Source organism: Micrasema longulum, unplaced genomic scaffold, assembly GCF_059751315.1.
Source record: "Micrasema longulum isolate JH-2025_06_02 unplaced genomic scaffold, ASM5975131v1 h1tg000508l, whole genome shotgun sequence".
Taxonomy (NCBI): domain Eukaryota; kingdom Metazoa; phylum Arthropoda; class Insecta; order Trichoptera; family Brachycentridae; genus Micrasema; species Micrasema longulum.
The window spans coordinates 531,768-546,914 of NW_028277705.1; the positions used below are offsets into that span (position 1 = coordinate 531,768).

The 15,147-nt window shown below is 30.8% G+C and overlaps 1 protein-coding gene and 1 long non-coding RNA gene across 2 annotated transcripts in view; one reads left to right on the plus strand and one right to left on the minus strand.

The window, feature by feature from the left end:
• Window positions 1–18: 18 nt before the first annotated feature.
• Window positions 19–13,941, minus strand: LOC148280979 (uncharacterized). Its single transcript, XR_015822455.1, has 3 exons — window positions 13,900–13,941; window positions 11,748–11,829; window positions 19–160 (listed from the first exon to the last, which is right to left on the minus strand). It is a non-coding gene; the product is annotated as an uncharacterized LOC148280979 (long non-coding RNA).
• The window catches only part of LOC148280980 (uncharacterized), a 34,376-nt gene continuing 22,530 nt past the window's right edge, over window positions 3,302–15,147 (plus strand). Inside the window, exon 1 of the mRNA XM_088227503.1 lies at window positions 3,302–3,472. The gene's annotated coding sequence lies outside the window, so the exon portion shown is untranslated. The remainder of the gene's footprint in view (window positions 3,473–15,147) is intronic.

A 15,147-nucleotide genomic window follows, 5' to 3' on the forward strand; every position in this document is an offset into this window, starting at 1 on the left:
TTCGAAAAAAGATCCAGCTAGTTTGCCTACCATGAAAGAGGTGTCGGGTTCGACTCTCGATCTGGTTGACATGAAATATTAATTTATTTAAAATGTTTTTATACTGCAGTATTTCATACTCCCTAGACTGGCACTTGAAGAATAAGAATGATAATCCTACCTGGAACAAGAAAGACCAATATACGTTGTGATGATTTACTAATGCAGTGCCCTAAGCGCTATAAGGGGTAGAGAAGGAAATGACACTATAATAATCGTTTTATTTTATTTATTTATCGATAAATAATTTTGTTTTATTTTTATTCATTTGATTACATCAAAATAGTGTAGTTTTTTTTATCTTTTATAAATGCATGCATTTAGGCAAAATTATTTATGAATTTAAGTATCCCTTTCTCTCACTCACATGCATGTAATCTCTCTAGAGATGCATATGAGTATACGCCTAGGATACGTTCCATGCAATACCGTGTATAGGATTACGTGTATCAAAATCAATTCAGGATATTAAAAAAAATATATATATATATACACAGGGTGTTCTTTAAATTTGTTTTTTTAAATATTTTATTTTGAAAAAGGTTCTGCGTTCTAAATATTTTTTTAATATGCTAATATGTCTTCTTGCCCATACTGATCATCGTGGTTTCGGATGTGACAGGATTTAAAGAACACCTGTATATACATATATATATTTTATTTTATTTTTATATCTGAGCATGTTTTTCAATCTTTATTTCAATTCTTAACTTTTAATTACTCTTACAAATTTTCTTCATTTTAGATATTATTTCCATTTGTAAATACTCACTACAAACTACTTACTTTACTTAAATTTTAATATTTAAACAACTTTCATTTATGTTTCCTTTTCCTTCTCTTTTTTATACTTTCATAATTAACCTTACATATAATTGCTTTATAATATGGAAACTTCACTGGTCCATTAGAGTTAAGTCTAATTGTGTAAAATATTAAACTTTGTAACGTAAAAAGAAAAAAAAGTAAGTATTTTTTTATAATAATTTTATTTTTAAAAACATCAAAAAGAGTATTTACTATCAAGAAAACAATATACTGGATTAAAAGTGGGCATACGGCATACATAGGGTTAACGAAAGCCACATTTTGGATTTTTATTGTAGGTATATTTTTATTGAGCCGCTCCCTAGTCAGGTAGTCACGGTCTCACATAGTAATAAATACTTAAATTCTAATTTATTTACATATTCTATAAAAATCGTAATCTTTATATAAATAATTCCTCTGTACGTGTGATGTCACTGAACTCCTTCTAAATGGCTTAACCGATTTAAGTATAGATCTTTGCGCTGTGCGTGTTCGTAGATATTAAAATCTTCAATTTAATGTGTAAAAAAGAAGTAAAGAGCATAAATGTTTTATTCATCGATCTACCAGGGTTGCATTTGAGGAGAATGCATTGACAAAAAATGGAAAGATTTTGTTTTTTGTGTATAAAAAAGTTTGTTTTTGAATGTTTACAAACAGCGTTTGTTTTTGTGGATCTCAATCAGATTCTTTCCTTAAATTCCTTATAATTTCTATCCTTTATTTTCTTTTTACTGGATTTTTGGTAAAAATATAATATTAAATTCAATACATTTTTAAAAATTGTATTCCCACATAAGTACACCCCTTTGTTGGTGAGAAGACCGGAGTTTGACATTTGCAAAAAGAATGCCATATTTGAAAAAATGTTTATTTTATGTTTAGTAAATCAACCATAAACAAGTACCTACTTAAATTAAAAAATTTTAGTTTTGGAATTTAATCACAAATAAGTACCTAGGTACCTACTTATCAATAAAAAGTATTTTTCCAAGGCAAGCCAACGTTCGGGCAGGACAACGTCTGTCGGGTCAACTAGTTGTTTTATAAAGTTTAAAAAATAAATATGAGAATGGAAACTCAAAAAATTCTATTTCAATTCATGTTCAATTTCAAAATTATTTTTCTCTTTACTTTCGGTGCCTTACGTCCCCCCGACGCGGCGTAGGCGATCACTGAAAGCGTTTCTGTCCTGCCCCACTTTTATATTCCGCAGCCAGGACGACTGGTCATTGATGTACTCGCCGTGGTGATTCCTAGGAAAAGATGACCAGAGTGGTTTCCCGTAGCCTTCTCTAGTGGATTTTTCTGTCGGGGTTACCTTCCCTAAGCTGGTTGGTTCTGCTTTGGAGGCGCCAGAAACTCGCTTTTTATCCTCTCGTTATCTGCGGTGATCACGCCGTTATGAGTGTGGTCCCATCGCCCAGAGTTCGCGACGTGGACGCCAACGAGTTGGACTTGTCAGTAGAGTTGCCCGTGGAATGCAACTGGGCGTTCGCAGGATTGTATAGAATCACACCCTCCAGCAAGATGTGATTCATCGCGACTCTACTGACAGTTTGAACCCCGGACCGAAAAAAATTATTTGAAAAAAATAATAAATTGTCATTTGTTAGCTGCGAATGATGCGCTATGTTAAAATTTTACATACTTTATAGAGGAGGTGGATTTATCAACAATATTTTGAGATTGTTGATAAATCTACCCGGTCCATGAAGAAGTATAGAAATTGAAAAATAACATTTTCAGGCGTTGCCTAGTATGCAGGTAAAATAATTCAATTAGATTAATCTCACCCGCATAAATAAAGGTTTCAGCTCTTTAACTTCACAAACATCAACAGATGAAAGAATTGAATGAATATAGATGTTCAAATATGGGCAGAATGATGAATGTTACACTGTGTGTAAAGTGGTCACTTAAACCAGCCATTGACAAGTCATAAGCCCTTTTTTAAAAAATAGCATTTTTCAATAAAAAATCGTAAAAACGCCATCTATGAATAATTAGTTTCATATTTTTGTTTAGAATCACCTTAACAACGCAATATTTATGAGTCCTTGGCTGGCGCCTGAAGCTTAAGACAAATTCTTTTGATTTTGTTTAATTATGTTTCAAATAACTGCTCATATACTGCGATCGGAGCACAAATGCAGTGCCCTATGCCCTATTAGGTGCGGATAAAGGAACGATGATGAATCACATTAAAATTGATTTGATTATTGATTTTCGGACCAAGTATTGCGTATGCGTTCGACGAATACTATTAATTCATCGCTATTTCATCAAGGTTAATTAATAGTGTAATTATAATCCCGAGTACATTCAGCACGTGCTATTGCTATTGAGAATTCATTTTGACTAGACATTTACTCGTTCGCGTTGCACCGGGCCAGCGCCCAATACGATTATATTCAATATTTACATCACAAATCACAAAATACATACAACATTAAGGATAGTCTGCCAAAAGAGACCGCGTTCAGAGGTTCCAGTCCCACAGTAGAAAGTGAACGCTTCGCAAGTTAGTAGTTTCCCGCGTCTCTGCCTTCGCCAGTCGTGCCGACGCCGTCGCTCAGTGAAAACGAAAACTCACCTGTCAGATTTTCCCTCGTTTCAAAAGGTAAACAATGTATTTTCTTGTATCTATTTTTAAATCCAAATTAAACTCATTAGAAATGCATAAATTAGCCACTGTCAATCGTTTGAATAAATTTATTATTAGCATCTGTTGATAAAATAAATGATTTCAGTACGATTTCTTCCAATTTATTTTCAGGTAATACTGCAAAACATACAAATATTTTTAATGCATTTTTTTTGTATGATAATAACTCCTTGACTAAATAAAAATGTACACAATCAATCATTAGTAAGTAATAGCATCGATATCTATCCATTTCGAAAACATTTAATTTGTATAACATTAATTCTGAATTAAATGTCATGACTTGGTTTCGATAAATGCTTAATGGTAATCAAATCCTTATACTATTTACGAGTATGTATATAATTTAGGTAGAGAAAAATATAAAAAAAATACTCAAAAACATTATAAAATAATAAATGGTATATTTGAATATTGTATGATTATAATAAATTAACCAGTAGATAGTCATGTTAGTGTTTGTCTTTGCATAAAAATGTCTGCATTAAAACAGGTTGTACCTAGTAAGGCAGACTAGACATAATCCAGAGAAATCTATTACCCAAGTTTGTATGGCGGCCTCCGTGGTGAAGTGTTCAAGATGCTTGACTCACACATAGAAGGTTCCGGGTTCGATTCCCGGTGAGAACACAAAAATTAAATGTGATTTTTCTCAAGCCTGGGTGTTCTGTAATGTAATTCACCACTGTAATTAGGCCTCCTGGCCTGTCGTTGCGCAAAACTAAAATAATAAAAAAAATAAAATTCAGTATATAAAGAAATGGTATTTTTTTGTTAAAAGAACATGATTATTATTATTATGTAAATTTGTTTGTTTTTAAGTACCTTTTTTCAAAATTTCTCGTATTTTGCTTAATGAAATACGGCACCGTTTTCGAAGTGAGTTTTTAGCACTGTCTCCAAAGAGTTAAATTAGTACAATTAACTAATGAACATCGCGTAAAATTCGAGTTCATTATGTTCATTATAAGTCGGCAATATTTCTGAAACTAGTTTAAAAACAGAATATTGTTTTAGACGAAAATAAAGCATGAAAAAAAAATCTTGTCGTACGCCGTAGACTCTGCAGTCTGCGTAGAATGAATGAATTAAAAATAGACCGTGTGTATTATATTACAAGCAATGTTGATTATATGATTGAAGAACAATGTTTGTTTTATGCATTCAGAAAAGTAATGCTCTGCATACTGATTCATTCGCTGGAGTGTTCAATATTGCAAAACACTTGGAAAATGGTGAGTCGCTTGGAAATCTATTTTCGCCTCTGATCTCTTAAAATGAAAATACACTTTTCCGAACTCGCAGTCGTGATATTTTCTTTTCAAAATTAAACGTGTTTATAATACTGTCTGTGTTTAGGTAATAAATAACCCAAACAAAACATATTACAAATAATTTACATTGATGTGAAAACATGCATTCATTTTCTATGGTATAAATACACAAACCCGAACAAAAGTATTAACTGCAGGTAATAAACTCTCTTAAGCATTATTAGTTCGGATCAATCGGCGTTTTTTTTACTTGAAATCATTAAAATTTTACTAATGAGGTGAAGTTCAGTGATTTTTTAGCCATTTTTTGTTTGTTAATAGACTATCGAACTAAGACAAAATTGTTTTTTTAAATGTTTCCTATTATCAGCACTATGATTTTTTAAAGTTGTAATTAGTGTAATTGTAATTTTGTATAACTCCACGTGTGACGTCACAAGATCTCTTCTGTGAGTTCTGTTGATTGGTAAATTATCTTCTCGTAAATCGGAAATCTATCATAACACTCTATCATCGGTTGATTCGGAAGAACTAATGGCGTCATTCAAAGTAAGCGTTTTAATTAAAAATCCTTTTATATATTTAAAAAAATATATATTTTCTTGAAACTTTGTGGTACAATTTTATAAGTAAGAAAACATTTTTGTATCCAATTTCCCGTAGCACGGAGCTTCTTCGTTGATAACTAGCGAACATTAAGTGATGTACGAGGAACGTTAAAATCAAAATTTGTAAGATGCAACGACTGTTTTGATAAAAAAACGGATAACCCCTTTTTAAATAAATATGTAATAAGTATGTACGTAATAAAATACCAGATAATTTTAATATAACAGCTCAAAGCCTAAAGTATAATATATATTTGTATCAATATGCCTTTATTAAATAGGGTGGGTCGTTTATTTAAAAGGAATAACCTGCTAGCCTCTATTTTAGGGGCTTGTCGGCGAAAAGAGAGGATATGAAAGTAAGATATAAAAATACACCGCAATACCTATAAACCCATACTAAATAAGAAAAAAATATTTCTCTAATTTTTTTGCAACAGGCGGAAATCGAACCCGCGACGTAAGTTTCACAATCGGTCGTCCAACCAACTGCACCATGCCACCACGGGGGAATTCGTTTGTTTTTTGTTTTTGTAAAAATCTATGCAAAAAAATTGCGGGGTAGTTATTAAAATCAGCAATTGTAAGTTACCCATAAAACAAACATTTTTCCTCATTCATGAATGCTAAAAATAGACTAGTCATGCATTCAAATAATCAAAACATAATTTAAATTAACCATGCTTTTTTTGCAGCATTAATGCAGTAAGATAAAACAATGTGTTTTTAGTCGTTAAATCAAAAATGCTGATTTTTACGTTACCTAATTAAAGCAATTGAGGACCGTTTTCACAAAGTGAAATTTCAGCTAAAAAAAACATTTTTTTTTATTTATTGAAAAGTGTTCTTCCATGTGAGCTTTATCGATTGGTGAAATAAAACTTTAACAAAACGATATATATGCGAAGTTGTAGCTGTTCAAATATCATGAATTTTTACAAAACGAAATAACTACACTACATAGAGTTTTCACAAAGCAAAATATCTACATATTTTTTTGGGGTGTTAAGTTTTTTAAAATCGAAAAAAGTCACAAACAAAATCTGATTTCGGCCAAGAAAAAAGAAGTATAATAAAAATAATAAAATAATATTTTTTGAAATTTATTTTGTTATCACTTTATTTGTGCTATTATGTATGTAAAAAATATATAGGAGGTAAATACTTAAATGTGTATATTTACATAGGTACTTAGATATGTCAGTAGACATATAATTTTACAAAAAAATCAGTTTAAAATGATTTCATGCAAAAGTAAACTTATTTAATTCTCAACATAAATAAATTTTCCATACATTCCTATCACAAAAATATGTAGATATTTCTTTTTTGTGAAAATTCGTGAATTTAGAACATTCTACTGATTCTACATTGTTGATTTTTAGTACATGTGTAAGGATTTTATATATTTATAAAACGTCATTATTATTTAATTTAAAATCGTAATAGTTTTATTTTTAACATGAAAAAACCTTCTCCTAAAAAAATACATTTTGTAGATATTTCGCTTTGTTAAAACGGTCCTCAATTACTCCACGATATGTAGATTACTATTAGGTTTATGTAAATATTATTATTCTAAAACAATCCAAATAACCAAATAGATTGGAGGGCCGCAGAAACAAACACTTCAACTTTTTGAAGAAAAAATATAAATACAAGGATGTCATTGTAATAATATAATTATTTTTATTAGTTCCTATTTAATTTATTTTTCTACAATTCTGTCTGTCAATATCAACATTAATATTAGTTGTTGCCGACGCAGTGCACGTGTAAGTTGTAAGTGACTTATCTGATAGTGAAGACCTATATAAATAAATTTTGCTATTGCTCTACTATATTATATTTAGCTAACGAGGGAGAGATAAACAAGTTTGAAATACTACAAAATAGAGCAATGAGAATTATACTGAAAAAAAGCAAATATAATAGTGTTGAAAAAATTAGAAAACAATTGAACTGGATAGGAATAAAGAAAAGACTATTGTATAATATAATATAACTTAAAGTCCCGGACTTGAAACACCTATACCATGCACTGGCAAATTCTGTGTTGACTTACGGTCTAATTGGTTGGGGAGCTTGCACAAAAACCGCCCTTGAACCTGTAACAATTGCACAGAAATCTTTAATCCGAGTCATCTTAAAAAAAACATTTCGCTATCCAAGTGACTTGCTCTTCAAAGAATTCAGAGTACTGAATATTATTCAACAGTATATATTGAGAACGGTAGTGGTTACACACATAAAGAGAGACATTTACCCAAGCGTCAACCACAACCATAACACAAGATACTCTAATAGGGATCTGATACTAAGTGAAGGGGTCAACACTGTTCTGGCATCGAGACAACACTATAACGTAGGCAAAAAGGTCCATAACCTTTTGCCAGAATCGTGGAAAGACGGGAGTGTTGTCAAGTTACGGAAGGTGTTGACCTCGCTCTTTCATGACATTGGTCGTAGGGAGTCAGAAAAGTTGATGCATGCCACGGATTGGAGAACCTTACTGGATGTCAAAAATAAAATATAAAAAATAAAGAATAATTTAAAAAATATATATTTATAGATGACTACCATGAAGTTTCGCATAAATAATTTGTCTATGTTTTTATGAATGTATGTATGTGTATGCGCATGCGTGTATGAACGTGTGTGTGTATGTACATATGTATATATGTGTATATTTATATATACATGTGTGTATGTCTGTATGTATATGAATCAAAATGTGTATCCGAATAAGTTTATATTTTGTTTGTCTGTGCTCTATATTAATTTGTTAAGTATTATAATATATTAAAATGTAATTGCCTAGCTTGGAACGGGGTATGTACCCTTGTTAGCTGGGCAAAGTGAATATGGAATTGTATTTTGATAATAAGTGTGAATAAATAAATAAATAAATAAATAATGTATTTGTATTTATATATAAAGTGTTTAATAATCTCATGCCAAAGTATTTTATAAGTGAAATTATATTAAATAGAAATGTACATAAATATAGGACAAGAAATAGAAATAGGATAAGACTACCACTTAAGAAAAAAACAAAATCACAAAATAGCTTAATGTATAAAGGGTTAAACTGTATGATGAGATGCCTGAAAGTATGAAGAATGAAAGAAAACTTACGGATTTAAAAAAAAAATGTCATGTTTATTGTAATAATGTAGTTATGTAAGAAATATTTAATAAGTATTTGTTATAATTGTAAATATATTAGTTAATATACAATGTAATATTAACTAACTTAAGTAAATAAATAAATAAATATTTAGATTTTCGAGCTCATTTTTAAGCCAAGCTTCGTTAGTTTGGAGAAACAAATACACCCTTCGGGAATTTCTCTAATAATAGTGCCAACTTGTTGCCGAATGAATTAACATTTCATTAATTTATTTGATATGCTATAAAACTAAATAAAATTTAAAAAAAATAAATTTTCGTGTTTGCGGTAGATCAAAAACACTGCAGGGCAGGGTCCCGGGCTGCACAAATATAAGCCTCGGTCGGTTTTTTGGACAGCCCTGGTCAAAAACATAGCAAAGTCTTACATCGGAATTTATATTTATCACGCCCAAATTTAATTTATTCGAGAAAAAAAATCGTCTGATAAATTCATTGTTGACTCGTAGGATTTTCCGTCACGTTTTCTGACGGAGGAAAACGGATACAAAAGAAGATAATATAAATTTAGATTCTGGCGTCATCAACCTCGGCGCCCTCCTTTCTTTCCTCTGACTTGGGAGAGTTGAGTGTAGAGGAATTGTAGTATTAGTCATGGTATGTACTAGGGGTAGGTACTTCCCCCGCCACCCCAAGGCGTGGATTGGCGACACGATGGCGCGTAAGCTTTCCCCGCGAAAACAGCGGGGGCTTTTGGGAAAAGGGCGGGAAATCGGAAGGACGCACATTTATCGATTTCTCGAATATCAACTTTAATCATTTTTTTAAAGCAAAACCGCCAAATATTATTTTCACTGGTACGTAAAATACAACCTTTAAACATTATACGGATTTAAAACACTATAAGATGCGAAATCATGAACTAACATGTAATATACATTTGATGCAGGGAATTATTTAAGAGAATTCTAAAGTCTAATCATTTACAGGGCTTATGACGGGTCATTGGTTAGTTTAAGTGGCCCTTTTACACACTTATAACATTCATCACTCTACCTATGTTTAAACATACATATTTCCTTAACTCTTCTATTGACTTTTGTAAAGCGAAAGAGCTGAAACCTGAAATCTTTATTGATGAAGGTGAGATATATCTGGCTCAATTATTTCACTTACCAGGCAACACATGAAAATGCTTTTCATTTTTTTATACGTCTTGTCATATGAATTAGTTTGATCAAAACCATTACATTAAGCATGTCTTAATGTTTGTAGACATGTCTACAAATATTTGGACACGCATACTACAAATTTGTTGTTTAAATATACTCTTATTATTTAACTATATTAAAACTATGAATTATTTTATTTTGTATAAGAAACAAATATTTTTAAAAAGACGTTACATAAAAAACCTAGTGCAAAATGTTTTTTCTTTCTCGCTCTCAGCCACTACTTATGGTGCATTGGGCACTGCGTTGGTAAAGCAATTACAGCGTATGTAATTATTTGTAACGTGAAGGCATTATTATCTATTTTACGCTTTACGCCAGGTAAAAATAAAATGTTGTAGTGAAAATAAAGAGGTTGTCATGCCGCCATGCTTTTTACCATTACATCACGAGAGAAATATGGTAACTAAGATGTAGGCATACTTAAACAATTCTAAAAAAATCAAAAGCTTAATTAAATTACGTCATCTGCTAACTTGAGTTTACACAATATTTTTGTTCATTTTTTATATGACTATCACAGGAAGTGGTGAAATATGTCAATAAAAACGAATGTTTTGATAATGGTTAGTGTTAAAGAAAATTCAATTCAGAACATTGATATAAGTCTTATCTTTGAAGCACTTATTTTTAATTATATATTAAAAGCTAGTAATTACATTTGTTTTACTTTATGTAGGTTGCACGAAATAAATAAATATTTTATTTAATCAATTCTTTTTAGATAAAATTTTTGTATCACATTCCAAAAAAGGTATGAATGAAATTTTATGTAAATGACAAATCGCTAGCCCTAGTGTTTCTACACTGCAATACATAAAGCTTACCAAATGATCGAGATACGTCATGATTGGTGTACAACGCAGTGCTCTATGCGACATTAGGTGCGAATAAGGAAATTATGTTAATATACCAAAATCAGGTTGTTCTATCTGATGTCATCGCTTTGGTATAATGGAATTCGTATTATCAAAATATCAACTAGTACCAGCTTCATATGTTCCTACTCCTACATAATAAATAGTTTATCTATTTATAATAAGCAATTGAGAAATACTTGGATTTAAAAATATCTGTGCAACCTTAAATTGTGACGTCATGCATCATGGTGAAGTCACCTTTTGCTAGAGGCTGTTAAGATACTTCCTCCAACACATATTCCAATAGTTGGTCATAAATGACGATAGAATTATGATGATGTTGGTATTGGGTATGTCATTTTCTTATTCATAACTCGCAATTATTACTATTCTGCTTACTATATCCGTCTGACAAAATTTGCAAACGAAAAATCATTTTTTTGGTTCTACCTACGTCATTTTTATTGTCACGTCTTGAAAGCGAATAACTCGATTCGTACTAAATTGTATTCGTGTTACAATGGACATCATTATTTGTATCTTAGGGTATTAACATAATTATTTTCTACAATTTTTCAATGTTTGTTTTTTATTTGAGAATAACTTTTGTTTAAAGTGTACAAGAATTGTAAATTAATCTGTTTCGTATACGCGCAAACCCTTACACAGAGTTTAAAAATATAATGTATATAAACTAAAATATATAAGTATAAACAAAGTTTTATAATATTTTTATCTACACTAAATATTCAATGTACTGAAGTGGAAAACATGAACACTTTCCAAGATACTAGACAACATTATTTGATAACGCGCATTGTGTTCGACGTTTTAGATTTTGTTCTTATTATTTGAAAAGATACTTGATTATTTATTTTAGCCCATGTCGGACGCGATGGTTTTTGCATCTCCTATAACTTTGCATGCAATTGATGTATTTTTTTGTAAATACGTACTACGGTTTATTTAAAATAAAACACTTTGTAATTTTTACCACCTAAGAGTTTAATATACAGGATGTTCTTTAAACCCCGTCACATCCGAAACCACGATGATCAGTATGGGCAAGAAGACATATTGGCATATTCAAAAAAATATTTAGAATGAAAAAAGTGGTTTCTTACTTCTGCAAGGGAGAAGCGATGGGGCGTGGCCGCGCGGTTAGCGGTGTGTCAGACTCCCCCCTCCCTCCTCCTCGTTTCACCCCTGCAGAAGTTAGCAACCATTTATTTATTAAATATTTTATTTTTTAAATTTGTATTTGTTCTAAAAAAATATTTTAATGTGCCAATACGTCTTCTTGCTTATACTGATCATCGTGGTTTCGGATGTGACAGGGTTTAAAGAACACCCTGTATAATAAAACAACTAGTTTCAGATTTTCTGAATTGCCCATCATGAGATTGAACCAAGCTAAGTTTATATTTACACCTGATGATCGGTAATTCAGAATACCTGAAACTAGTTGAGTTATTATACATTAAACTCTTATTCGGTAAAAATTACAAAGTGTTTTATTTGAAATAAAATCAAAATGTCTTTCCACGAAGTAAATGCTGAAACAATGAATAACATACTGCGGTGATGGTAAAGGTGAAAGTGTATTTTGGTATTTGAATGTTGAAGTAGTGAATGTCCTGATGAAAAGACGGGTATGACTCGAAACCGGTAGGCATAAAAAGTTGGTAAGTAGTTATATACTAATATGTACTAACATTAATTAAGACCACAAAGTGAATGCTTTAAACATGAATAATTCAATAATTAATGCTGGGAAAATTACCCGGGATCTCATTTGCACTTAATTTCTCTCACATATTTTCATGGAGATATGTAATTGAATTATATCTATATTTATAATTATATCTATCTTTGATATATAAATAGATAAACTATCTATAATTACATATATTATACCCTCAATAAGATATTCCTTAATTACAAATAATCTTAATCAGATTGCCTAGGTTTTCATTTTAAAGATGTGCAAAAGAATATATACATCTACAGGTGTGTATTATTTAAACTCTGCGCATCCTTCTTCTCATACCGAAAGAAGTTGAAAGTGCAAACATTGAAAACTAAAATGGAAAAGCAATAAATGAATCAGCAATGTAATGTTATATATTATATGTTTAATATAATAACTATGATCTAGATTGAATTTTTTGTTAAATGTACAATGTACATGCATATTTGTTATTTTATAACGTTCAAAGCAGTGACCTACATTATGCACAAGGAGCACATATTCATCAAGGTCTTTCTACTAATATCATAGAGATTCATGTAGTACCTGCAAAATAATTGCTGAGCTTTCATTATTTATACATAGAATTATTACTGAGATAAATAGTGGTATCAGAAACATAAAAAAAAACGTATTATGCGTTGGAAACAGTCGGTTTCATGCGAGCCTTCAAAATTCTACATAATATTATGAATTCGAGAAAAAATTTCTTAATATTTTAATAATAACTTGTGGCTGTAATCAAAGGAGATTATGGAAATTTTTGTAGAGAAGGAATATGGAAGTCTAGGAATTTACAGGGTTTATGACCTGTCATTGGCTGGTTCGAGAGGCCACTTTACATACTATGCTTATTATTAAACTGACTGAATTATTTCACCTACTAGGCAACGTCTGAAAACATTTTTCAATTTTTATTCTGGACCTGGGTCCCGATTACAGTGGGAAATTAACAGGGTTATCTTCGACTGTATATAAAGAAAAACCGAAATTTGTATACGAAAGTGAGTATATTTGCATGAAAATTTAAAGTATTTTCGTCAGTAACCTACAATTGAACATGTTTAGAAGAAAAAAATGTATGCATGTTCTGCTTTTCATACAGAAAACTTAATTTTACTTTGTAGATAAAATTGAAGATAAATGTTAACTTTCCATAGTAATCGGGATCACCAAATCATTTTGTCAAAATTTTTGTAGACAAGGACTAAATTTTACTCCAAAGGAGTTGTTAAGATTAACATATTACAACAGAGATCAATACATTTTTAGAGAAGGAAATATGGAAATCGATTCATTAACAGGACTTATGACCTCTCAATATTTTAAATACTTTCGTTATTTTGATTTATTTGGCTTCTAGAACAAACCAACAACCATAATATTTATTATTAGGAACTGTAAAATTACAATGAAAATTTGTCATTTTTTCAAGAGAATTGTCGAATATCATTAGTTCATCATTATTATAATCCAAAGTTTGATAGCGGCGCGATTAAAGTTTGTTGTTATTTGTTAAACATTACGTTATCAATAGAGACGTGATCTTTATTTATAGCGACTTCTCGTTCAGGAATCTGACTCACTAGCTCACTACTCACTGCTTACTACCTACATTTAAACATTGTGAGCGCCGTAAAAACATAGTATACGGACTGCGCAACAGTGGGCGAAGCGATGCTCCGGAGCCCAGTGGACATATGCATAGTCAATTAAATATTGGGAAATTTTCAACCGGCATGCGGCATGGCATGGCACCAGAAATAAATAGAAGCTTTTAACGTGTGTTCTATCCTTGGAGCTATACGGCTTGCGGAATAGACCAAGTTATATCAGACATGTCTGTATAATAGCCTAATATTCATGACAAGGTATATACAGTGGTAACGGGTGACTTAGGTATTTTATTTACAGGTTTGTATCGGTCATAGGTTCTCAAACTTGTTTCGCTCACCGCCCGCCTTAAGAATGAAAATATTTCTAGAGCCCACCGAAATTTTTAAATCTACCATGTGTTGTGCATCGTCAAAACAGCTATTACAATAATTAAAGACATTGTTTTTAAAACCTCAAATGTCACAAACCAAAATTTTTTTAGGAGAGTGTTTATACTGAATACCACGGTTTCATTATTATTTTTTTGTCTTTTAACAAAATAAAATCATAGATACTTGGAATTTAATACATATTGTATGTTATCGAGTCTTTTTTTAAAAATCAAAAACTTTGTTCCAAAAACGGAAAAAATTCTAATGTATGAAGCCCATGTAAAAACTAAAATATGTTATACGCAACTACTATGGGGAGCAGGATATCAAAATGACATAAACAGACTACAAAGACAACAAAATAAAATATTAAAGTTAGTATATGACCTTCCCTATTTAACTGCAACTAGAGAACTTTTTTAACAAACTAAGCAATTAAATATAACTGAACTCTTTCAACTAGAATCATTAAAATTTATCCATAAATTAGCCACTAATGTAATTGTAGACGAAGAACTAAAACTTGTAAAAAATTGTATTCAACATGAACATAATACGAAAATATCAGACAAATACCATATACAACTTTCTAAAACAAGACAAGGACAATCAAGACTAACGAACCAGGGACTGAAATTATACAATAAACTACCAGACAAAACTAAACAAAAGACTCGGACAAACTTTTCAAAAGATGTAAAAAATATTATTTTGAACAACAGAGTATGAATGAAAAATGTTTACATTATTTTTTGTAAAATGAATGTAATAATCCGTAAGGATTTA